Source organism: Actinia tenebrosa, unplaced genomic scaffold, assembly GCF_029948245.1.
Source record: "Actinia tenebrosa isolate PJP-AT-01 unplaced genomic scaffold, QUT_ActTen_1.0 PGA_scaffold6__47_contigs__length_16458017, whole genome shotgun sequence".
NCBI lineage: Eukaryota > Metazoa > Cnidaria > Anthozoa > Actiniaria > Actiniidae > Actinia > Actinia tenebrosa.
In genome coordinates this window covers 15,455,228-15,481,923 of record NW_028292583.1, presented here as the reverse complement: position 1 = coordinate 15,481,923, position 26,696 = coordinate 15,455,228, and the positions used below count along the sequence as shown (strand labels likewise).

Sequence of the window (26,696 nt, the reverse complement as noted above, 5' to 3'; positions counted from 1 at the left end):
TCTTTTGATTTTTAGGTCTATCCCATTTTAACCTTTTTTTTTTAATTTAACCATTTCCCCCCCTCATCGTTCAATCCAAGAACTCAGTAAAATAATAGCTCCGTCAAGGGAAATAATAAATAAATAATCAAATAATCAAAAGAAATATAAAAAAAGAAATAAAAAAGAACGAAAGAATAAAAAATAAAAAGATAGAAAAGAATGAAAGAGTTTCCAAATTCAAATTTTCAAACAACTTACCAACCGTGTAGGACTGGCGCGAATCCTTTACCCACGGTCCAACAGACTGGGTTGTAATTCTATGCAAAATGGCGCCGAATACAAACACAAAGTTTTCGTTGTGATGGTTTTGAATGGAAATATTTCAGACTTCTGGACTCCTGTAAAACCTGGAAAGACCTATCTTGACAAAAGTGAGTACAGTATTTCCTAATTACTTTAGAACGAGCCCAGACGGGGTTGTTTTTGAGCTATGAATTTGAGTCAGAGCTTGAGAATTTTATACCTCCTTTTCTAAGTGGTTTTAAATTGCTATTTTCGACTGAATCACTGACTAAAACCTCATTTCGAGTGTCTTTATTTGTCAGACTTGTGGTATCAGTTACTAGAAGGATAGACTGCTCCAATAATGAACATTTCAGACTGAAAAGATGTTATCTAGCGGTCGATAAAGTCTTATAATATTGTGAAGAACTCGCTGTATGAAGCATAGACAGCTTGCCTTGTAAACATTTCTAGACAAAGCTCAAAAAAAGTCCTTTTTCAAATCATTATTATTATTATAACTCTCGTTCGCATAACCTTGTAGTATAGAATAGTACATCTATCTGCTTTGCGTGTCACTTCATAGATAGTTATTTTATTAATGGAGCTAATCAAGAGTTCTGTTTCATCTTCATCTTATATCTCTCTTCGTTGCCACGAGGCGTTTTTTGAGCTATTGATATAATATTTTTTAATGACAAATTCGTTCTTACTATTTGAATTTGTTAAGATTCCAGAAAATCAAGGAATGTGGTTAAGCATTAAGCCTATTCATGGTTTTCAAATAATCTGATAAGAGCATGTTTTTCTGACATATGTATAATTGTATTAGAGTCTCATTAAGGAATTTTGTACCTCAAGAAATCATAGTTCTATTTAAAAGCTTAAAAACACTCGAGCTCAATCATTGGTGAAAATGAATTTGTTAAAAACAATGTTTGCAACTCATAAAAAATATATGCTTTGAAATAAGAATTTTACAATCTACCCAGAAGTATCCCTGGTCTTACTCTGTTGAATATAATATCAAACAAAGGCCTATAAAATCTAATATTATCTAGTATCTAATAAATAGATAAATAAATAAATATATTAAAGTGATAAAGTACTGAATAAAAAATAGTACGCGAAGATTGAACAATTTTATATCGGATCGATTTCAGAAATCAAACTCCAAGCCGATAAGAATATAAAAGCGCAATGGTCTGGAATTTACTTTAAATTATGTTGCGTCTCATTACTTACCTTATAGATTAAGAGTACTCTCAAGCGAAAAAGCACTATTGATAGCTACTTAAATAAACACCAGTTTTTAAGCCAAGACTTTAGAGAAGCCGTTCTCTGTTTGTAAGATCTTTTACTTGTTTAACTTCGAATTATTTTTCATAATATATATGTGTGTGTGTGTTTGTTTTGGAGTGTATGACTCAATGTAAATGACAAAATCATTACGTCAGTATATATTCATTATGCACTCGACAGGCGCGCATGCGCGAATAATGCGAGACAATCTAAAAATAAATGAACGACCGGCCACGTTTCTAGTCCGCTAACGATTTTAGATTAAAATAGCGCATTTTCTGACCCATTATTTACGTACTAAGGATGAGATCCGAATCAAGTCTTTCCTTTTTTGGTTGGTCACCGAAAGATAATGGATCCTAGACGTAACTTATTTGAAAGATACGCGCTCCGCATCATCCGACAATGAAACCCCTAACTTTTTTTCGTTAAGTAATTGATGACTATATTTTGGTTCCTTCACTCAAGGACTTACCACGCTGCATTCCATGACTACGTAATCATGTGTTTAGTCGCCTTTCATAGGATCGGTTCAAGAATGAAAGTGATTGAGTTATAATTACATTATTGTGAAGAGAAAGAATATCAATATGCAAGGGACACACATCTTTCTTGGTAAAATGTGAAGCTTGTACGTTGATTTTAACGAAGCAAGGGAATTTCCGGTTACTCATGTAAAAACTGAAGAGTTTAAGAAAGAATTTGGTTATCTTATATTGTACCTGTTATATACCATTCGGATCCTTTTTACTCGATTTACTCGAACCACTGACTGTGAGATGGCGTTGAAGTAAAAAAAGCAAAGCCTCCTTCAAAATAGTACCAACAACTACGACAGTGAGAACAGAATGTAATATTTTCTGTACGTTATTTCGATATTAGTATCTTATAAGCGATGTAGTCTTATTATCCTGCAAATCTACCGATAATATCGAACCCTGCTGCGCGTTAAGGGGCCATTAATGCTATAGATTACTAATATTTCACTATTTTCTATTATCTGAGGACACTCTAACTCGAGATTTAGAGTTTAACTTTGTGAAAATTGTGTTAAGTTCTCCTCGGAAATAAGAGACTTCTTAAGTCAGTGAAACGTATTAAGTGATTGTTTTCGATCTTATCGTCGTTTAAGTACTTCTCGTGTGTAGAGATTATTAAACTACAGGGATATTAATGAAAGACAGACGTAGCAGGCTGCATATAAGATACAGATTACTTTAGTGACATGCAGAGTGCACTGAAAGCGAACAGTGGATCGGCCCGGAAATATCGCGCTCTGGTTATGAAATAAAGCTTGACTACACAAAATTGTGGTCATGGTTGTTGACGCAAATAAAAAAGCTATATAGGGATCCCGTTCTTGAACTGAGAGTGGACGTACTGACGGAATTTGTTCTATAGATTTTGAGGTCTTTATAATATTTCAAAAAATCGCGTGCCATTATCATGTTTTGATCACATACCATTAACCGAGACGAGAAGCTTCATCATTCAGTTTTACGATTTTAGACTTCTCAAGTGCAATTTCCAGCGTTCTGAGGGGTATTTTAGCACAAACACTCTTGTTCTTTTATCTCTGTGTCTGTTCGTGTTTTTGCACGATTTTGTTTTGTCTGATTTTGAAATTTTTTTGAATTTTTTATAGGTTCTTTCTAAACAACTTGGGTCTAGATGTTTGAGAACCTTATGAAAATTCTGACAGTTTCGTTCTAACGTATTTGCAAGTTTTCATGAAGACTGCGTTAGTCAGTCGAAACGCGTAGGAAATTAAAGTTATTTTACCTTTACTATCCGTGCTGCTCACTTGTTTAGCCTTTCAAAAAACTGCCCACTAGTTTAGTCTTTCAAAAGTAGATTCAAAATAAAAAAATAAAAAAATAAATTAATTGATTAATTAAAAAAATAGCAAATATAAAAATAATGATGGGAATATATGAATATATGAACATATATATATAGAGAGTGAGAGAGAGAAAGAGTGATTTTCATAAACCTATGAAATACATTTTAGCGTATTTAGTAATATTACGCTCAAACTCCTTTGTTTTCTATTGTTTGAATCTGGCTACTACCATATAAACAGGATTTACTAAATATGTAATGAATTTAGAAGCGGTTTTAATGCGCATACCTGCCTGAGTCGTGTTAAGTAGTATAGTAAGGATAACTCTCAGCCATGAAGTCTAATTCACTGGATATAGCTGATGTAATATTCTAAGGGCGCCAACGAAATCACAATTGGATCTAACATCTTAAAATGCTTGTGTTTATGGTACGTCTTATTGACTCCAAAACCATTGTACTCGTGGCATAGGTTACTATAAGGAGAAGTGGTTGCTACTAAAAGGCTTCCGTGCGTCTTTCTTTTTCCTTTCTCTTTTTTGATATTCTTTTTCGGTTTCTTTGCCAGGCGCTTTTGAATATAGCCTAAGTGGATTGTAATTGTCGCGCGCATGGGGCGCCAAAGTCGCATCAGAAACCAATCCCAGTCATGGCCGCCACATAACAAGGCTAGTATCTTTTAACGCATAAATTTCTTCATGAACGTTGAACAATAAAACTCGACCCACAGGAGTCCCTCCCGCAGTGAATCGGCCATTAAATACTAATAATATTTTTAAAAGACTACTTGATAAAATACAACCCTGTTCGTCAAAGAAACTCTCTTGTATCGACTTATTGATTCAAAGATAAATTCCTATTCCTCTGTCTCCCCTTTTTGAACACGTTGAAAAATATCAAAGGACATTTTTCCCCGGAAAATTTCCTTGATTCAGACTTCCCGTAAAAGAACGAGCGACAAATACTACTAATAAAAATAGAACAAATGTTAGTATTGTTTATCAAGGACTTTATTTGATCTTTGAGGAGGCCGCCTTCCTTTCTAGCCTTTATGAACTTAATTGATCACTTAAGGTTAAAGAAAAAAGATGTTTGGGGTAAACGAGTTCAAATCGACAGAAATTGTCTAACCAGATGAAGTCATCAATGATATAATTTCTTTATCAAATTTTTTGTCCTATACGAATAACTTCCGTCCGCGGTTCTAAAAGATGCTTTTTATGTGCATTAAAATCATTCATTAGAACTTGTGGTTTTAACGGATTTTTAGGGTTTTGTTCGTAATGTTTTTAAGTAACTGCCTTGGACTTTTACCGGTTAGTAATTAATCTTAAGCGATATACAATGGTGCACTTGAATGATTCAACATTTGTACAAGCAGTGACAGCGCGAGACAACCTATGGGGGGGCTTCCGTCATGGCTAGTTTTCCAAATACATTAATCATTTCATCGCTTCACACAACACTTGACTCACATCTCGATTTTCACGAACGGTGAAAACGAAATAAAGATCTAGAAAATAGTTTTGTGACAAGGGAGAAAACAAAGGAAAAACTAGCTTCGTTTAAACTCGTATAATAGAATTGTTACCATTCCAGAAACCTATGATGACTCATTTAAAAAAACATAAATATACATTCTCCCCAATCATCGAACTTCACATGAGTCGAACCTAATGTGAAGTTCGTCTTTTGACATGATCCTTACAGGATACCCATAGAAACCTTATCGACCATCTGAAATAAAGCTCAAGTCACATATTTTTATATCATTATATAGACTTCAATATAGGCACAGGCATTAAATGGCATGCTTCTCCTCGCGGGCGGTTTGCTGATACATTAACTTTATATACATTGTTGATATAAATATTTTATTACTTCTATAACTAAGATACATTAGCTACACTATTGTTTTCACACCTTTCAAACAAATGAAAAGAAATCATCCCACTTCGTTTTGCTTCTGACGTGAATCTTAAAACGATCTTAAAGTATAACTGAGAATGAGACTGGAAGAATAAGAAAACGAGAAATACATTTTTGCGGAAGTGAAGCGAAATTTCGCTTATTCTGATTATGTAAGTGAGGGGAAAAGAAAGAGACCGAGAAAGGAAATTTTGTTTTTCCTCTTTGCAAATCTAGGAAAATTTTTGATACACATTTTTTGATCTGGTTATGCAAGAGAGAAGAGAGATAAAATCGAGAGAGAAGAGAAAAAGACTTTTTTTACGGAGCCAGCTGAATTTTATATTTCACTAAAATCTGACAGCGTTTTGTGAGCCCTTTTTTTCATTCTAGACTGTAAGAACAGATCTGACTCTGTCACACAAGGAAATGACAGAAAATCGAAAAATATGCTATCAGTCTGATCTAACTTACAAAGCACCACTTAAAGCTATCATGCTTTTCCATTAAGGCTTTTATAGTAATATCTTTTGTAACGGCCTGTCATTTTAACGAGGGGGTACGTAATTTAAAAAAGAGAAACAAAACAGCTTACAGGATTTCTTCATTTCCGATGGTCTTTTCGAAGCAGAATCCGAGACGAAAAATGAATCCGCATTGTTTTTTCAAAATTTTGTATTAATTACGATTTCTTCGATCAAATATAAATAGCTTGTCGAGAGCGTAGGGGGGAGGGGGACCATGCTCCCCCCTTCCCCCCTTTGTGGGAACAAAATGGCGGCTTTTGGAATTTATACGATAATATTATATATCGCTAGAATTTTAGAGGGTCTGGAACGCACTAAATGTGCTGATAAATATCCATAAATTTTGATCTTCTGAATAACTAGCAGCATTTGAACGTACATCATCATTTCTTTTTGGTCAGTATTACTAATGAATATCGATAACAGTTTCTAACTGGTCATTATGCATATAGCTAAATGTTCTAATAAATAATTCTGAATTAATTAATAAAATCTATTGATCACTATTCAGTGATTATGATAATTATCAAGCATATTATCATTGCGGGCTGCAAACATTTGGCAAAACTAAGTATGCTGTTATATGAGAAGACTTTCGTTTATGATACGAAATAACCGCGTATGTTAGGCGACTCTATAGGATCCTGCGCAAATTTCGCATTTTAGTTTCTGTAATTATAAACGTCTGCGAAATGAGGGCGTCAATAATTCTCCTAAAGAATGATTGTGAAATCTTGGGATTCTAGCTTAGTACACGTGGAAATCCTCAAGACCTAGGTTTTTTTAATAGTGAAAAGGAAAAAGAATCGGGTGGGAATCCTGTAGAAAGGAGAGAATTAAGGCGAAAAGACTAAACTTAATCAAAGACACTTTGAATGTAATTAATACTTTATAGGATTTTTTTTTTTTTTTTTTTTTTTTGACCACCACCAAATAGTGATCAGTAACTTGTCATTCCCATATATATAATGTATATACTATGGTCGTAATGTCGAACATCTAACGCTAGCGGCTTTCTTTCCTTCTCAATGGTAATTAGGATTAAATTAAGCAAAGAAGAAAAGGATTACCTGGATTGGAATAAATTCTTTAGGTTGCACGCTCGACCATAAACGTTTCATTTCCTTCAATTTCTTCTTACTTTCGACATATAGACGATGTGCTGCCGACGCCTGAGCGATTCCTTTTGTACATCCCTAAGCCAATCACAGGTATGTGCTCTCCACCAATAATAAAAGTTATCGAAAAAACTAGCTTTATCCAATTAAATACCTAGAGAAACACCGGTTGAACGTCGGCGTAGCGGATGGTGCCTCCAGCAAAAAAAAAAAAAAAAAAAAAAGAAGCTTTTTTGTTCGGATCTTAAAACCATGTCAATTCTTAAAAAACCGTTCCATTAGCGTGTTGTTGGAGGTCTTACCAAGAAGTGGGGTCCTCTAGCCCACGAATTGTCAATATTTCTTCAGCAAACAATTAATACTCACCCCGTTGGAAACTTTCTTGGTTAATAGAATCACAAATCGGGCTAAACAGCCGTTCTACGGGTTTTAGGTCCAGATAATAAATTAATGTTTTGATTTGATTTTTCCCACACATTTTAATCCATATAATGCATTTTTCGAGAATGCCCACGATGAATTCCCACGACCAATTCCCTTAAGGCGCACTGATATTTAAATTCCTTAATGGCGACAAGAAAGCTCCGAATTTATGGACGTTTTGTTTGAATGCTTCCTCAGTCAAACTCATAACAGTAGCCTTGAGATGATCTAGAATTGTCATGTTTTTTCATTATTATTTTTTCTTGGTTCATTAAACTCTGACAAAGAAGTTAGAGTACGATTTGATATAATGATGCGTCGACTTGTACGACCAAAGGCTATTAAAAACATCAAAATTTGACATTAAGAGCTTGCTGAGCCGGACTTAAGATGAATATTTAACAATTCGAAATAGCAGGTTCATTTTGTCTTGCTGTTTAAAAAATTCATTTCTGAGAAAATTTCAACCGGTGAGAATTTATTCTTTAGAACCAGTTAATTATGTTTGTAGAATGATCTGTAAAAATTCTTTGCCCTTTTTTCATGAGAGTAACATTGATAGTTCAGATGCTAACAAACTTGCAACGTTCGTTCAATGGTCAACTTTAGATTGATTTTTGCGGAGGGAAAACTGAAAACCCGTCCCGGAGAAAAACCCTCGAAGCACAGGAGAGAACAAACAAACACTATTAACATGTCATGATGGGTTGGAAGATCGAACCTAACAGCGTAAGAGAAGTTTTAAAGGATAACGGTGCGTGCGCGCTTCATTAAGCAAGCAATCTACCACCGCTAAAGCTGTCTGTTAAAGTGTTAATCAAGTTTGACAAAAATAAGAATGTTTTGGCACCCTTTAGGTTTTGCGGTTTGGTTGGTAACCGGCAGTTAGGATATCATGAATGAAAAAATTGAATAGCTAACAAATAAATTAAATAAATGAATGAATGATAATAATAATAATAATAGTAATATTCTTGTTTTGCTGTGCGATAAAGGAATAATAATAATAATAATAAAAATGAAGATGATGATGATAATCAAGAATAATAATAATAACAGGAATAACGAAATAGTAAAATAATTAATATTAATTACGATAATAAATAATAATAATTAGAATAATAATCATAGAGAGAAACAGAATTAAAGTATTTTTTAGGTGTTTTACCGTAGAGTTAACGAGCATTATACCTTTTAATTTTGCTTCTAGTAGAGCAGCATTAGAGCCACTCAGCCATTCATTACCCTCCAGATTTTATAACCACCGCCTTAGATCAGTATTGAATCAATTAGATAATATTATAGATCATTAATAATTTTAATTTTATAATTTTTGCGCGCCATATTTTTCTTCTCTTTCTCGGTCCTTCGGGCTATTATAAAAATCTGTGGCGCAAAAATCAATGAAAATATTAACAACATTTAGTATATTGTCAAGAAATCTGTGTTGCGCAAAAGTGTACCATATTGTTGCCCGTACACTACCGTTTAATGGGTCCAAAGGAAACCTATATTGTATTTTATTATTGTTGAGTGTTGTCTTACTTGGCTTGGCTGAACGAGAGGTACTCTAAAACCCCTTATAGCAGTAGACTCCACCATGAATTGTATTTGCTGAAAAATAATTAAAGGGGCACTTGTATGAAAACGCCCCAATTTTTGAAAGTCCGAGTATTTGAAGTATATGAGGATAATGTGACTCAATTATGATAATGTAAACCAGATTAGTGAACATTTTAGCCTAGGAGCCACTTGCTATTGAGATATTTTGGTTTAAAAGCAGAAAGAACAATAGGGTTGAGTAAATGACGTCATTTACTCACAATTTAGATGCTGAATTAAACTTATAATTTTTATCCGCTACATTTTACTGTGAAGAAAATATGTTGCTTGGCTACTATTGATTCCATATAGATACGTTTAACTAAGTTTAAAGTCATTTCCAATTTTCATCCATTTTCATCCAAGTGCCCCTTTAATATCAGAACCGCCGCGGCTTTCATACTTAAGCTTGTCTCAGACTTTATTTAAAGGTGTTAGAAATGCTGTTCAATGGTTTTAAGTAACAGTACACGTTTGTTAGAAATTTTTTTCGTGGTCGTGAAATTGCTATTTATCAGTTAACTCTTAGCTGTGATATTGCAAACACAGATCAGCTGCGCCTGATTTTAACCCTGTCGCGATAAACGACTTTAGATCTTTAGTCTGCGATGTTTCCTTAGCTTAAAATGATCTAATGTAGGCTGACTGTTCTTCTATCTCTCGATGTTAGAATTATCTTCATATTTATCACGTACGGTTGTTTAACTAGGTTGTTTATTGTTTTTTTTAGGTTGTTATCCATGTTGCATTGCGCGCCCATTATTCTCGTCCGCGATTTTGCGCATGCGCACTTGCACTTGTCTGGTTCGTCCTAGTTCGATTTTCTCTAGTTTATATAGAATATAGATTGCGCTAAGCAGAAACCTAGACTCTTATCAGTTCAAGTGGCTTTTTAAAACAGCTTTCATCGCAACTGAATTCAGTATTGATTTTACTCCCTGACGTCAGACTTCATAATGACGATAATTATTTTGTCACCTTTCGTTTTCCCCGCCATTTTTCGCGGTTTATGCGCCAAAATTAGACTCGGCGCTTAAAGAAAATGATTGCTCCCGGCGTCTCAAAACTTTTCGATATTTTAATAATTATTCCAACTCACCCTCTTGGCTTCCTCTGTCTGTGTCTCTTCCGCTGTTCGCTTTAGTTTTGCTATTAGTTTCTGTCAAATGTGCCGTTTTTCTTATGTTTTATTCGACAACAGCTGCTTCGTAAAACGATGACATGTCTAATAAAAATATACAAAAATGTATTACTTACATGCCGTTACACTAAATTGGCTTCCCATAAAAATGTCCATCTCATTCATTTAAAGCCGGGCTTTTGCCAACAGTACTTGAAATGGCTTAATCCCATGGCTTAATCCCCTTTCGGTCAATTGAACAGTCATGCGTTAATGACTAACTGCACGTTAGCACAGAAATGGTTTCCCAAAAGAATCTTTTTTGTATGACTGAAAAACTACAGTAATATTGTGACATCAAAATGGCTTTCCAGATACCAAGCTGTTTATGCATAATACACTTAGATACTGTAACTGTAAATATCATTTTAGTGCTGCTATAACACCGCTCTGTTTCCAGTATAATTTCTTATACTTGTACCCTGCCTTTAAGAAACTTACGCTTTTTTATCCTTCCAAGAAGTATCAACGTAAACCAGTTATAATTCTCCACTACATCGAAACTCTGCATGCATCAGTTCAACACCTCCTTCAAAGTCGCCAAGACGAACCAATATATATATAACATGGATATTTTTTTCCTCGTGTTAATCGTTGAATTGCTTTGTTTACCCGGAGGCAAAATGGATAAGATAATTGACAGATTTAAGAGGTTTTTTGGTAAGACCTTTTAGATAAGACTACAGTAGGAAAGCTATTAGATCCGTTATTAAAGAGTTATGAAGAGTTATCTCATTTCACTTCAAATATATACTCATTTCAAACTTTTTTGGCACTCATCGTGAGCTATATAATAGTCGAAAACCGTGACTAAAGAGTCGGCTGAGAATTGCTTAGAAGATTGAAGAGGGTGCTTCAAGAGTCACGTGGTAAAAACCAATTTGATTGGTTAATTACGGCAAACCTTTTTAATTTTCTTTAAGAAGAACGGAAATGGACGTTACACTCCGATCTTGATCAAAAATCAGGATTTTATCATTTTATCACCAAAAAGAAAAAAGAAACGATCTTATCCACGACGATGTCTCAAATGTAACAGAGACTTAGCGATTAGGAATGCGACGAGTTCTCGTAGCTAACGTATTGTATTTGGGTAACATGCTATGGATTCTATAACCCTCGCTTCGTTTGTTGTTCTCTGTAAATTTGTTGCTTTTTTTACAAAAGGCTACCTTTATTTTGTGGAATTGAGCTCTGGCATATTGTACTTTAATTTACACTGGATTATCAAAACTAAGAAAGGGAGAAGATAAAAAAAGCAAAAATATTCCCCCTTTTTGAGAACATTCTTGGGTGTTTTTGTTCTATGATCTGGAAATTAGACATCTTATTAACAAAAATTTATAACAGGATGCAATTCACGAGCTTAGTCACGAACTTCAACTTGCTCAATTTTGAATCAAGGAAAAAAAATTTTAAGTAGTGATATGAAGACTTTACATAGTTGATTCAATTTGGAGCCTAATGAGCAACGTTTCTTGCAGAAACAATCCAATCCAATAACACATTAACGGAATACACTTCCGTGGAGTTTCGTCGAAAGCTATCTAATATTTGCGATTCTTATTTTCCTGTATAACTTTTTTTTATCGGGTCTATCATATTTAACAAGGTGTTGCTATTCACTGCATGATCGTTTGATTGTCGTCTCGCACGTTTGAGAGGAATAGCGAGCTAAAAAGCTAACTGTGTGAGATAAGAATATCTTACAGTACAGTAGTCGATTTAAGAAGGTATCTTCTAGTGGATAATGGAGATCTCTGTTCAATACTTGTCCGCGAAATAATGGTATATAGTTTTCTACAGAAAAAACGATAAAATTTACTAAACATACTTGCCCTCTTGGAAGCTTAACTCTAACACTACGCGTCAGTACTCTAACTGGGCTTGGATATCATGTCTTTCCAACTTGAAAAAAAAGAAACAACCGATAAGACTTAGTTAAACCATCATATCTTATCACAAAGTCGTTTCTCAGTTTCCCACCGAGGAATAAATCCGCTTCAGTAATCCTTGTCAGTAGGAAGCTCTGTGGGATACTCTTGTACTCGATCTGGACAAACAACGGTTTTCATCGATGTGGGTTAAATATAAGACACACAGTGATATAGATACAGCAATATTTTGCGACTGAATCCAATTTAGATTTCTTAGATGTAGGCGCACAGTGCATTGTTTGACAAAAATGGAAGACAATTTTCGAGTATTTTTTATCTCTCTAAGTATACAAATATTACCATCAACGACAGAAGAACAACTACGCGTATTCGTTAAGATATATAATAAATATCGATCTTAGGAATCTTGTCATCTTTTACAATGAGTTCTGGTTTCTTTATTTTTAAGTAGAAATTACTGTCTGTATCGAGAATTCCTAAGTATCTCTTTAAGTTATGAATGAACTAGCAGATGTTTGGTAAATAGTTGATGATTATTCGCTTCACAAAGTCAAGTCTATGCATCAATCCATCATTCTTGATTCACAGTAAAAAAACAACATAAAAACAGTGCTAAAAAACAGTATTGTATGAGCAGCGTTTATTGTAAATATCCAATACCGCAAAACAGAGGAAATCTTTTTGCTATAAAATGGATTAAATTTCTTAATTAGCATCAGTTTGTTATGCGTAGAGAATCCAATCGATCCTTTGTCTACCGTTAAAACCACTAAAGGGCTTGCAACCAGTTCTTCGTTCTGACGTATATTAGTTTTAAATAAGCAAAATGGTAGAGGCAATATGAACTATAAAAGTAGGAATTAGCCAACTATTTTTCTTGTTTGTGCTTTCCAGTTAAAAATATTTTTTTAAAGGTAAATTTTAGTGGAAAAACTGACATATTGAAGCTATCTGTTTGGTTTTCTAATCAAGCAACTGCGATAAAACCGCTTGGAAAGTAAATAAGGAAGCTAGGTTTGGTGTGTTAGTGCGCTATGATGTGATTAAACAAACACAGGAAAATAGCTAGCTTTCGGGATCAAAACCCGATTTGAGGAGGAAAATTACTTATACATATGTTATAGAAAATAGCAGCCAAGCTAAATTAAACGATGTTGATGGACTAGACTAAAATGCAAATAGTATAAAAGTCAAGATAAACTAATTAGAAAAAAGCAATATAAAATAAAAGCACATAGGAAGAGGCGTACTTAATTGAAAGCTGAGTTGATTTATGAGGTTTAAAATACTTTGTCTTTGAGGCAATCCTTCTTTAACTCAAAAAAAAAACTTAAAAAGTCCACTGTAAATGCACTATTATAACACTGATTAAGCATATAATAAAAAATTAAAAAATTAAAAATTAAAAAATAAAAAAAACGTCCTTTTTTCACGAGGGTAGCACTTAATAGCCAGTGGCTAACAAACCTGTGGCCCTCATTCCGTGATCAAATTGGAATTTAGGAGTTGATTTTTGCGGAGGGAAGAAAACCGGAGAACCCAGAAAACCCTCGAATCACAGGAGAGAAGCAACAAACAACTCTACTCATATACAACACCGAGCCCGGCGGGAGTCGAACAGTCGGGTCGCATTAATGAGAGGCGAGCGCTCACACCGCTACGTCACCCGTGCTTCCCTAAATAGAGGAGAAACACTCCAGTTGGGAGAAACGAATGGAAATATGTAAAAAAAAATTTTTTTAAATTAAAAAAAAAAAAAAAAACGTAAAAGAAACCATAGTAAAAAAAAAAAGGGGGGGGTTTGAAAATAAAAACCAACAACAACAATGTTAAAACACGAAAAATAACACGAAAAAAATCATGTATTGAAACCAGACTTCATTTTTTAACGTCGTCTATATATTGAATATTACTTTTTCTAGCTAAATATTGACATTAAATATTGATTCGAAAGAATAAAACCTTTGCACCTTTATAATACGATAATATTTATTTACCAATTCAAATACACTTACTTTAAAAGCTTCGTTCAGTAGATATTGTTTATACCACTGTTATACTAGATTTTTGCAGTTTTTTTTAAACAGCTTTTACCGATAATTTAATTCAGTACTTTTTATCACTACAATCTAAAATTATGTCCGCTCACGCATGCGCAGTACGGGTAGCTCGAACATCCACACATCCTAATTAATATACTATTATGATTTTGACTATATTGTACTCTCTATGTTAAACTGCGTCCTTGTTTTGTTAGATCTGTTTTTGTGGAAGGATTTGAGCTGTCTAGATAAACAACTGCTCGTTGAAGATTGAATAGATCGACAGCACAGAGATATCGCTTATTCTCCCGCCAAAAGCAAGGTAATAATTTTATCAATACTGACAGCGTTTGATACGGCAAAGGTTTGTCTAAAGACGCGAATATTGCATTAAGCGGTAAGCCTTTGTAAAAGCCGTTGGGGTAATTGGGTTTTTAACTACCCGTTAGGCTTTCTTAATGTTTGCGAATTAAAGTTCTTTTGAGGATTTGCGTTGTATCAATATTGATATTTGGAAGAGTTTAATTTGCGCTGGAGGGGAGACTTTTTTGTGTGTGCTTTATAAAATTCTGTTCCTTATTTATCTTTTTTCCTTTTATTTCCATCTCTCTATTATCTCATCCGTCCGTCCGTCCATCCGCTCTCTCTCTCTCTCTCTCTTATATGGAATCACCAGCAGAACAACCATCCCTACATTTACAAGGTTGCATCAAAGCTACTCTAAGTTAAGGCTATTTGCTATAATGAATGAATAAAAACCAAGACTATAGGGTATGAGTATTGATTAGGGTATAAGACAAAATCATTTTCCTTCTGATAACGAAAACTTTTTTTAGAATATCCTGAATATATCAACAGAGGTCGAGTTTTTTTAGGGAAATAATCTATTCATCGTATATTGCTTGGTATTCCTGATCGGGTCGTTTGTTTCTTATAGTAGCGGCATAGCCCCGCGCATTTTATGTCATTTTTTCCAGTCCCGCCCTAATCTTAGATTGCACTGGCTTTTTTTTTTTTGTTACTCTTGATATTCATACCAAAACAACCTGTCTAGAATCGACATTTTTCGACTCTTGCCATTTTCTCTTAACAATCTGCATCATACATGGCTTTTTAAAGCTTCTAAAATTCTGGTCGAAGACTCGATTATGTATCTTCTTATTATAAGAACAAGAATTTGCCAGAGACAAATAGCTTTTTCCATAGAAAGAATGATATCGCGTTGCGCGTGCGTGAGTGTTTGTCTACTCGTGGGGGAGGGGTAGTGACACATCTTAAATGGAAATACTTTCCCATGGAAATACTGAATGCCGCTGATCGTACCTGGCAACATATTAAAGCTAAAATTGCATTTAGGTTTAAAATAAATTATTTTATGATCTACATCACTCTTTTTCTCAGGTGTATTGAAGGAAAGAAGAAAAATACCAGTAAAAATTGACACCATGGTGAGTACCATCGTGTTTATCAGTCTGACTTATCCATTAAGGAGAATGCAATAGGAATTACATGGGATCTGCGCGTGTAATGCTCATTCGTCTCACTTGCCTCACAGAAGGGGCAATAGCATAAAGTGTCTTCGTCTAACTAACCTGTTTATAAAATATCTGATCTTTGGTGTCAATGCAGTCATCGAAGGCTGTAATAGCAATATCAAGGATTTGGAGTCTTTTTTTGGAGACTGACTGTGAATTGCGTTCGATCGACATCATAAGATGTCTCTTCCTTCTTCGACAAAGGCAAAGGCGCCACAACAAGGCCAATCGCTAACTCACCCCCCAGTAAAACGCCAAGATTGTTTTCACGATAGTTTACACAAAGAGTTAAAAACCTACTTTAAAAAATAGACTGAACATTGATAAGGATAGAAACGCTTAGAAACATCTGAGCTGATGGCACTAGGACTGAGATAGCACCACCACACACGTCTAAGACGTCACTGAAATCCGAGAGTAAGATAAAAAGAGCAGAATCGTGTTTTAGACAAACACTTTTCTGAGTGATCGTAGGCATGGATTTGTGGTTCGTTTTTTGGCAGAACTGCGTATATCCTTATTAGATAAAAACTCTATCAATGTGGGATTCGCGGATTTGTTAATTACTTTGAAAACCCTTTCAAAAAGTGACTCAATTATCTTTTTATTCGTTATTAATAACTTCCATCGCAGTGGGGTAGACGAAAAACAAACTTCTGCGCATGCTCGAACTCGATATTAATTAGTAGCTTTTGGCAAGTTGATGTCTTCAAAGTTAGCTTGAGATCATTAATTTCGGCAGTTTTTCAAATACATATAAAGTTTCAATTTATTCTGGTCCATTTTGGTACGACTGGTTTTAAACGAATGATCAGTTATATCACCTTCAAGCAATTTCACATCCTAATTCCCCCCACCCCCTTCCCCCTCATTGTGTTTTTTTTTTTCGGTGGCTTTCGCTTCTCGTATTAGCCAATCAGATACGAGAGACGAAGAGGAATGCGGATTTTGGGGACGTAAATGATCTCCTACTTATTATTCTAGTGCGGAATGCACACATACGCAAAAGACCCGCGAAATTGCATGCATAAAAAGTGAACGGAAAGAAAAGAAAAAAGTGAAGAAACAAGACAAAAATGTAAAAGAATTCTAAACTGGCACTGCGCATGCGTTTTTATGACATTTTGATTGGCTAGAAATGCCAGGAATTTTGCACATGAACTGACCAATTTTATGATTAAATGTCATTTCCTTGAGGATCAATCACCTCCTCGAGAAAATATTTTTCCATTACTAAGATTGGTGACTGTTAAAAATACTACGCAAAAGGTGAAATGGCCTATCATTCGAAAACATTTATCCATGCTCAAAAATCAGGAGAAATAAATAGGAACGAAAAATATCATAAATGCACCGACCCATGATGATTATCAGGTGATGCACTCTTAGAATACAGGGTCTTCTAGTTTCATGATCACGGCCTAATATACCATACAAGAAATTAAACCAACCTATGTCTACGTTTACGTTTATTTGGTCGGTAAAAATCGTTAGATATTACATCAACCAAATAGCTTACTACAGACTGTTATAAACTTAAGCATTGCTAGTATGAAAGATGGACGTCGTGAATGTGAAGTCTTACCTTGAAGTGATTATTTGGTTCATTCTTGTCCATGAAACGAAGTCTCGGATATTTTGAATCGTGTAGTATAAAATTATGCAATGGGAGTCAATAAATCTATCAATGTCTTCAAAACTATTTCTCCTTACCGCTGTACATCAGCGACTCATGTCTCCAAAAGTTGTCAAGCGCTTAAATTTTGTTACGAGCTGTCTAACCAGTTGTCGGCGTCACAAAACCAGTTCTTGAAGTATGCCTTTGATTCCTTTAAAAGTGCCAGCTGTTGGATTCACTACCAAACCATACAAACAGTCAACATCCCGGAAACACCAGTCAAATTCGCAGCAGATAAGAATCTTGCTCCTCAGAAAGAGTCCTTTCTGGAGCCTCAGCAACACAATAACCTTAATATACAAATAAGAATTGGAAGCGCAAGTAAATAATGCGTCTAGCCAATGGGAGGGGAATACGATACGAAAAAGAAAGACTTGAATAGATGACCGCTGGCACCAACATGGCCGCCCGCTGGATTAGATATGCTGATATTGACGTTTTGATCAATTTTTCCAAAGAAGAGCGATAAAGCGGCTTTTTTTCATATTCTTTTACATCCGCTTTTTTAAATGTATACCAACAGATCGATCTATACACATATCTAGAATCAAAGGTACGTAATAGAAAAACTGATAAAGATTCGGCGTTAATATTTAGTATGTAGCTCTAAACTGATTGGGTTAAGGATTTGGAGCTTTTACATGAATAATAAGCTAACCATGCAGTTGTGCACAGCGAGTACTCACTTATATTTGAACTATCGATCTTAAAATATCTCTCGACGCTCGTACCTTATTTTTCCGACTTTCTAGTACTGCATGCGTGCGCAAGTCAGTTAGGAACGGCTCGTGTTTACGTCAGAACTGGTAGCACGAAAGGAAAATAAACATGACGGAAAAGGTTTTCTTTCGTGTTGCTGAACACAGTGTCGTACATCCATAACTGTGACATGTATGAACTGAATGCTTTATCCTTCAACTCTTCCACTTTTCAAGCTTTTTGCAATACAATAAAATTTCACATTCTGCATTTTTTATGGTTTTTTAAAAATATTCCAGGTGTACGAACATTCTAGAATACTCATCATTAAAAATGTAAGAGTACTTTGGTGTTGAATTAAAAACTATTACCAGTAAGACAAGGATATCAAATTAAATTACATTAAATTATTAAAGTCGATCTATAATTCACTGTTGCACTTTGAGAATAGCCGACATATTTGGTAAACGTGGTCTTTGATTGACAGCTCGAGATGTTTGAAGACTCTTCAAAAACTGGGTTTTACATGCACCTTCAGTAATTCTTCAAACTAGCTTCTGCTTTGCTTTTAGCATAGTAGTCATGGTCTTCGACTAAAAAGAGACGTAGTTTGAAAATAAATAACTAAGGCCTAGGGGTAACGTCGAACTTTCCATGCACCGAACTTAATTACATCAAAGGATCCCGCCTCATTATCAACTTGTATAATAATTATTATAATAATAATAATAATAATAATAATGACTTATTTTAAAACTGCATTAAAAAAATGGATCAGGTTGAACCAAAGGAACAATCTGGTATTAACCCATGTGCAGTATTGCAAAAAGCTTGTTTTTAATGAGTTCGGTGCATGGAAAGTTCGACGTTTGTCCTAGGCCTAATGCAGATAGTTTTGATTATGTCAGAGCACTTCACAGTTAAATAATAGAGATGGTAGTTGGCTATTAATGAGAAATGAAAAATGAGGAGCGGCGTGTCATAACACACCGCATTTCATTAACTTAAATTTAAAGGAATTTTCCAGAACTGACTGAAGTTAAGTGTGGTATCGGTTTATTATTTGTTATGACTGCATATCATTACCAGATCAATATTTCATACAGTGATTTACCAATAGATTTTCAGTTCAAATCAAACTGAAATATTCACGAGGTGCGGTCAGTAAGACTTGGTTCAGAACACAGCCCACACCATGGGCCAGGTGTGTGGCCAGTCCACTGGGCAAAAATTAATTTAATATTAGAAAAAATAAATGAAATAAAAATAAATGAAATAAAAATTTTTAATTATCTAAAAAAATTAAATTTAAGAAATAAAAATAATCTTTACTCCGCATACCCAAAATTTTAAGTTTTCGTAAAAAGTAAGTCCTTAAATTACCAACTACTTAATGTAGAAGATCTTGAGTAGGGAGATTGCTGAAGTAGGATAGTTTTCTACTTCAGCAACATAACGATGAGACAAGAACAAGTGTTTTTCGTTTTCAATGTTGATTAATCCAAAAAAAAAAAAAAATTCTTTGTATAGAAATTTAAAAATAAATTAATCAATAATTAAATCAAATAATTTATCAATAATTATTATAATATTAATTTTTGAACAGTTTTAAGGAAAACTGAACAGGAAGAATGCTTCATTGTCCTAATGCTTCATTGTCCTCAGTACTAAATGTTAAGATGTTTTTTGAAATTTGTCTACTTGAAAGCTTTTTAGACAACCAGAATATTCTACGGGGAAATAGAATTAAAAATGCATGATTTTTAAACAATTTTAGTCAGAGAAAAATATCCTCTCCCATGAAGAAAACCTCTTTCACACAGTGACGACATATATATTCTGGAAAGTGGAATTCAATTAATCTCTAATTTGCTGAATTGTTGTTTAGGTTTACGAGAGATAGCTCTTGGTGCCCCAAGTGGCACTCTATACAGTGAGTCTAATACATTATATTTCTATCTCAAAAAGGGTTTGAATTGAATACTGGATAGACCTTTGGAGTTTTTTTTGAACCCTGAAACAACCTATGGACTGCACGTTGATCTAAGTCAGTGCACGGCTAAATCACAGATCGAACCCTGAAACAACCTTTGGGCTGATCTAACTCAGGGCGTGGCTAACTCACAGATCGAACCCTGAAACAACCTCTGAGCTACTGATCAAAGTTAGGGTATGGCTAACTAACAGATCGAATTGGAATTTAGCTCGTTAGGTTTTGCAGAGGGATAAAAATTTCAGAACCTGAAGAAAACCCCTTGAATCAAGGGAGAGACGTAACAAATTCTACTAACATGTTATGGCGATAGAATCCAGCTAGGAATCGTACCAGAGACCCCAGAGGTGAGAGTCACCATACCTTGATTTTTTAATTTACTCCTTTTTTAATCATTATCATTATGTCTTGCTTTCCAAACTACAAGGCGTAAGTTTCATACAGTGGTTTGATTCTCTTCACATCTAACCCAGCCTGGATGCCATCTACAAGGAACGCTTTATAGTTTAGCGTATATATCACATCTAAAGCTACGGATACACGATGCCATGCAACATTGCGCGCCGATGTTGATGCATTTGATGTTGCGAGCAACTTACTCCCTACGACTTTCTAGGATTTATTCATTATATATTAACCACTTTCCTAACCCTGAGAGTACCAACATGGATTTGCATTTGTTTTGACTCAAAAAGTAGACTGCGAGCAGTCCCTCTATTTCCTTTGGTCACCGTCTGTCTGTCTGTCCGTGTCGTTTGGCGGAGGAAGATTAGTTACGATTCAAAAGTCCCTGGGGGAGGAGGCTGGGGAGGGAAGGACTAAAGGAAGTGTTAAGGCGGCAGTCCCTCTATTTTAGACTGTTAAAGTCTACAGTGAATGATGTAGGTAACACAAACAAGTACTGGAGTATCATCATAGCAACACCAGTCATTTTCCTGTTAATCACTATGTAATTTATCTCTGATAAAGGACTCAACGACCGAATGGTTAGAAAAGAAAACATTTATCACTAAATTTCAGTTACATGTTATCTTTCTATCTGCCAATCTTTACTTTGATCAATCCGTTATTATACTCGCTATAATATACAGAAAACTTTCTACCCAACATTCAAGGGCTATTACGCGCGCTTGACAAGATCCTCAAAACTCGCGCGTGCAAACATTTTCAGTTACAATTTTTTCCTTACATATTCCCCCCCCCCCCCCCCCCCCCCCCGGTATATATGATATCTATCATATCTTTCTAAGGCTACTGTTTTTTGACGGCACGTGACGTAGTGATTTATAGAACGGGCGGCTTATTAACGTTATAAGGTTCGTTATCAGTTCGTTATCAGTTTATAGTTTTCAAATTGCATTCTTCATTCATTTTGTCATCAATTTTTATGAACAAGAACACTCAAGAGAGTGCTGAGTGTAGGCGTGTAATAAAATATAATTACTAGAAGAAGAAAAATATAATTATTAAATTTCTAACAAAATTTTCGTGACTATACATCTTGCAGCAATTGCTATTGCGACATCCTCTTAACGTGTTGTCTCTCATCTCCTTTAACTATAGCATCGTACTTTTTATAAATGTAATAGATATATATCAACTTATTTATTTTAACACTTCATGGTTGTTCGCTGTTAGTGTGCTGTGGACTCGGTACTTAGACACGCTATTATTTTTGAGCACCACTGTTTGTTTTTCAACTCCTGTCTTTCAACGGTTTTTCACCAGGTTCTCCGGTTAATTTCCCTCCTCCTCAAATATTGATATCGTAGCGGTATATATTCTTAATATCAAAAACATCAAAGCGAGTGCTAACGACTTTGTAAATGAAGAGTGGTTCCGGAATATGCGCAGGAAGCTTACGGTATTGATATTGTTACGGTATTAATATCAAAACGGTATTAATATCGTTACGGTACATTCAAGACATTCAATTGGCAACATTGAAATGGCTATGTTTTCCTTTTTCCTCGGTCATATAATTTTCAAATATATATTTTTAAATTATTGACTGGATTGATTTATACCTGATTTTTCAAAATTTTACGTTAAGATCACGACGAAGTACTCATTAAGACTTGCCAGCCGAAACACTATAGATACGTAAACCTAACTCCAATTCCGCGACTCGACAAACTCTAAAACGACATTACTAAAACAAGTCATTCTGGAAGAAATTGGTTTCTGTAGAGCACGAGAGAGAGAGAGAGAGAGAGAGAGAGAGAGAGAGAGAGAGAGAGAGAGAGAGAGAGAGAGAGAGAGAGAGAGAGAGAGAGATTGATATCATGTACTCCCATACACGACACCGGAGACGACAAACAAGAGAGTAAAATCATAACAGGATATGAAACAGAAAGTTAATAAAACACATAAAGAACACTAGCCAATAAATGAAGCCTAAAACGACATATTATGCATTTATCAATGTCTGCTTAGGATTAAAGAGGCCGACACCCTTTTTTTTCAATTGTGATAACCAAATCAAATTTCGGAAGAAGATTTTTCTTAATTGGAGTGTGGGCTGTAGCCCTGGATGGATGGATGGATGGATGGATGGAGTGCTGCAGTGCTAAACTAACATTTTAAAATGTCTTTCGAAAATTATTAGCACATATAAAAAAGGAATATTATATATAATAAATGATAGTAATTGAACTGAGTGGAGTGCAATTTGGTCTGAAATCAAACGCGCGATTATAAAATCGCACCACCGCGACGAAAATTTTTAGGATGCGATTAAGAACTCCTAAGGATGCGATTTGGGAATTAATCGCACTCCTTTGAACCAATCAGATTGCAGGATTTGGTAGTGATTACAAAAAGGATATGATTATATTAGAAATAAAACTGCTCCTTTCCTCTTCTGTTTTTATTACTTATAAAATAAACTCACCACAGTTGACGTTTTTTGATCAGAACTAGTCTTGACTTCAAGCTTTTAATCTGTCATACAAAAAACACATCTGCTTATTGCCGGACATCGTCTCTTCTTCTTCTTCTCCTCTCATGCTATGTAATTGTTTTTAGAAACAATTCCTTGTCGCTAACACAGCTTTAGTATAATTATTTCTTTTCGATGTGTTTAGCGTGAGATCAGTGAGAGATGGTTTGGTTGGCGCCGGATATTATATAAGTCTACTCAAGACTTTTTATAGGTCCTTGAGAAGTCAAGCATTATGAATGACACCAATTTTTAATTTAGCGCCTTTCGTGTTTTCCCTCAGACCGGCAGTTATTGCCTTGGCTACTTGGTACTACATGGAAATCATTTGGATATTGCTTGGGTATATGGAGAAGGAACAAATGAAGATGTCTGATTTATAGACCCCTTGCATTGATTTCCAAGAGGAATTGTTCTGGGCCCTCTTTTCTTATGCAAAAAGAAGAAAAAAAAAGGAAAAAGAAGAAAGAAAGAAAAGATGCAAAAAAAATTTTTTTTTAATGTTTTGGATTGAGGCACTGGTTGAAGTAAGTCATGTGAAGCCGGCAAGCGGCAATGGTCTTCTGTACATACCATGTGTCTATAGGTGACTCTGTGGATCGTTACAGATTTTTTTTTCGACTGATGTTCCTCCATTAAGATGCTATTGAGGTACATTGGATGTTACTTGGATGTGACTGGAATGGATTGCAAGTGACTGGGCCTCAGTCAGTGACTGGATCTTGAATCACACACAAAAAAAAATGATTTCTAAATTTTCACCTTTTGGAAGGCCATGAATAATCTTAATGTATAGCAAAAACATGCCCAACTTCTAAAACTTGTTTTCCTCTTCTAATTGCCCGAATTTTGAGTGATTTTTAGTTTTGGAAAATCAGGAACCGTGCATAGATGGAATGGACTGGACTTCGGTTTGCTGGATTGTCCGGATCGTAGACGTTTTTCTACGCCAAATTTGCAGCTTCTATCCTATGATTTTTATTTTATCATTCATAACTAGTGATTCTATTCCAAAATTTTGTACAAAAAAAAAAAAAAAAAAAAAAAACTAATTATTTTATGTTTTGGATTGAGGTACTGGTTGAAGTCCTGTGAAGCCGGTCAGTGGCAAAGGTCTTTCAAAGGACTGTATACATCATGTGTCTATAGGTCTATAGGATCGTTACAGATTTTTTACGACTAATTTTCCTCCATTAAGATGCTATTGAGATAAATTGGATGTGACTTGAATGGATTGGTTGTGACTGAAATGGATTGCAGGTCACTGGATCTTTTACCCAAGCTAGACCACAATGCACTAGGGTGTGTATATATAGTGTATATAGAAATCAGAATGTAGCTTGCTCGCAACATTAATTAGAACAATATTGATGAAAACCAAGTCCATAAGAAAGTTAAGTGTTTCTAAAATTCACAGAGTGCACTACAAACGTTGAATTGAACCTACGGGTTATGTGAAGTTCGGTGCTTTAACTGTTTCTTATTTTTCTGACAAATCATAAATTACCATGGTCTTAGTATTATAGTTTTGTGAGAATGGTTTTTAAAGCTCCTTATCTAATGAAGTCTCTGTTTTTCCTTCAAGTGGGTAGTGTTTACATATGGATGTTACCACGTAACTTCCTATTCAAGATGCCTATTACTTAGCTTATGTTGTTTATGTGTAATGTTTTGCCTGTGTTCGCTTTTCACTATTTTCACTATTTTACATATGGATAACCACGTAACTTCCTATTCAAGATGCCTATTACTTAGCTTATGTTGTTTATGTGTAATGTTTTGCTTGTGCTCGCTTTTTCAGTATTTTCAATATCCCTGTAACTTTTTATTTGCGTCTTGAATAAACTATGTATGTATGTCTTATTCCATGTTCGAACTTGAATTCCAATTTTTTGATTTTTCGAGAGAGAGCAGAAAAACCAGAAACCCCTAGCCTGAAAAAAGGCATCGAATGCAAAAGAGAACCAACAGACAACTACTCACATATGATGGTTGGAACAAGGATTACACCGGGGATAACAGCGGTAGGGAAACAAAACTTTAATAAAAGAAATAAGCCTATGTTTTGCAAAATTTTATAAACTTTCAAATAAGCGTTCCAAAATAACAATAACAAATATGTGGGGGATTTTACTTTTTTTTTTTTTTTTTTTTTTTTTTTTTTTTACAGCAAAAGCATATTTATTATATAGTCGGGACCTTCACTTAATCTTTAACATGTTCTTACAGAAATTATTAATTGTATTTAAAGATACATACCAAGGTTTGCTTCAAAGCGGCATACAGGCATCAATATAGCATATATGTACTTCTCTGATTCATTCGATGTCCTGCAATCTCTGTAAAATGGCATAAAACGCGGTGCGTTATATTTTAGTTCTGTTGACTCCGTTTTAACGGGCGAAACATTAACAGCGGCTTTTATATCTATTTTTTGCATCTTTATTACACCACCAAAAAAAACGGAAGTCCTCTTGAGCTAGTCATTCATTAGTTCTTGAAAAACGACAACACTCTACTGGTCAATTAAAAATGTTTTTTCACACTCAGATTGGCTAAAACTATATGTTGGTTTTCTCTGATTGGTTAATTTATTTATCGTATTTAGATAGCTTGAGGAAGTGACAATTAGCTTTTATATTTCATCAATAGAAAAAGAAAATACACTACATCACAATATTTGTTTTTTGAGTAAGGATCCGCTTTCGACGTGAGGACAAAATGTAAGAGAAAACCGAAAATTAAAAAACCTGCTTAATTTAATTTAATAATGATAAATAATAATAATAAAATTACTAAAATTACCAGAATAACCAGCTTATTAACACGTGTTGTTCAGTCCAACATAATATATGATAGACCTCTTAACCTTAATTTGGCGTAATGTTTTTTTCCATTCCAAACCACCTGTCTTTCCCTTGAGTATTACTTTGCTGTTTAGAATTTGCGCATGAGAAGACACATAAATATAGATACAACCGAAACAAAAATCTTAGGCCTAGCTAGGGCAAAACGTCGAACTTTCCATGCACCGAACTCATTAAAAACAATGGATATCAGGTGATAATGAGGCGGCATTCTTGTATGTAATTAAGTTCGGTGCATGGAAATTTCGACGTTTGCCCTAGGCCTTATTCTCTATAGAATGACACATGGTCTATAAATTAATGGAAAACCATAACGTATATTCCAATTAGCAACATTGAATACTGTTGACTTTGGAGTTGACGGTTTACAATGAAAATAAAGCTTTTCATTACATTGAAGAGTTTTGAATCATTAAGCCAAAACACTACTTCAGTTGAATGACAATTAAACTACTTCAGTTTAATGCAATAATCTTCAACGACAGTTCTTGAATTTTTTTTTTAATTTCTCGAAAACATCGTTCTTTGTATTTTGGACGCGCATGCGAAATAACGGCACTCTTGAAGCCAGATATGTCTTTGGTACTGCGCATGTCCGTGCATGTTTCTCTTTTCATATAAGCAACGCTTACCACGCATGCGTACTTAGGAATCCTTTTCTTTTACGAATAGTACTTTTTAAAAGCTCATCTGGGAAACTGGTTTTTGGCACTTATTATTTTTATTTTCTAGAGTAACCAGGCCCATACTTCCAGACATCGAATGCTCAACCGTCGTATGGAATTACTGCTACGCCGGAGATTTTGACCCCGACACCGCTATCCCGGGAGGACTTACAGACTGATCAGGAAGCTCGGCAAAAGCCTAAGGGAGAGGT

General features: G+C 34.8%; 1 protein-coding gene and 1 long non-coding RNA gene across 4 annotated transcripts in view; one reads left to right on the top strand and one right to left on the bottom strand.

Annotated features, from left to right (window-relative positions):
• Positions 1-10,205, bottom strand: part of LOC116288583 (orexin receptor type 2) — a 19,853-nt gene extending 9,648 nt beyond the window's left edge. The window contains exon 1 of one of the 3 annotated variants that reach the window (XM_031695404.2): positions 10,086-10,205. The gene's annotated coding sequence lies outside the window, so the exon portion shown is untranslated. Of the gene's footprint in view, positions 1-1,509; positions 1,616-3,348; positions 3,410-10,085 lie in introns of those variants that run through there. The other 2 variants (XM_031695418.2, XM_031695435.2) reach the window with 2 other exon arrangements.
• Positions 317-26,696, top strand: LOC116288634 (uncharacterized). Its single transcript, XR_004196218.2, has 4 exons — positions 317-413; positions 14,322-14,428; positions 15,508-15,554; positions 26,552-26,696. It is a non-coding gene; the product is annotated as an uncharacterized LOC116288634 (long non-coding RNA).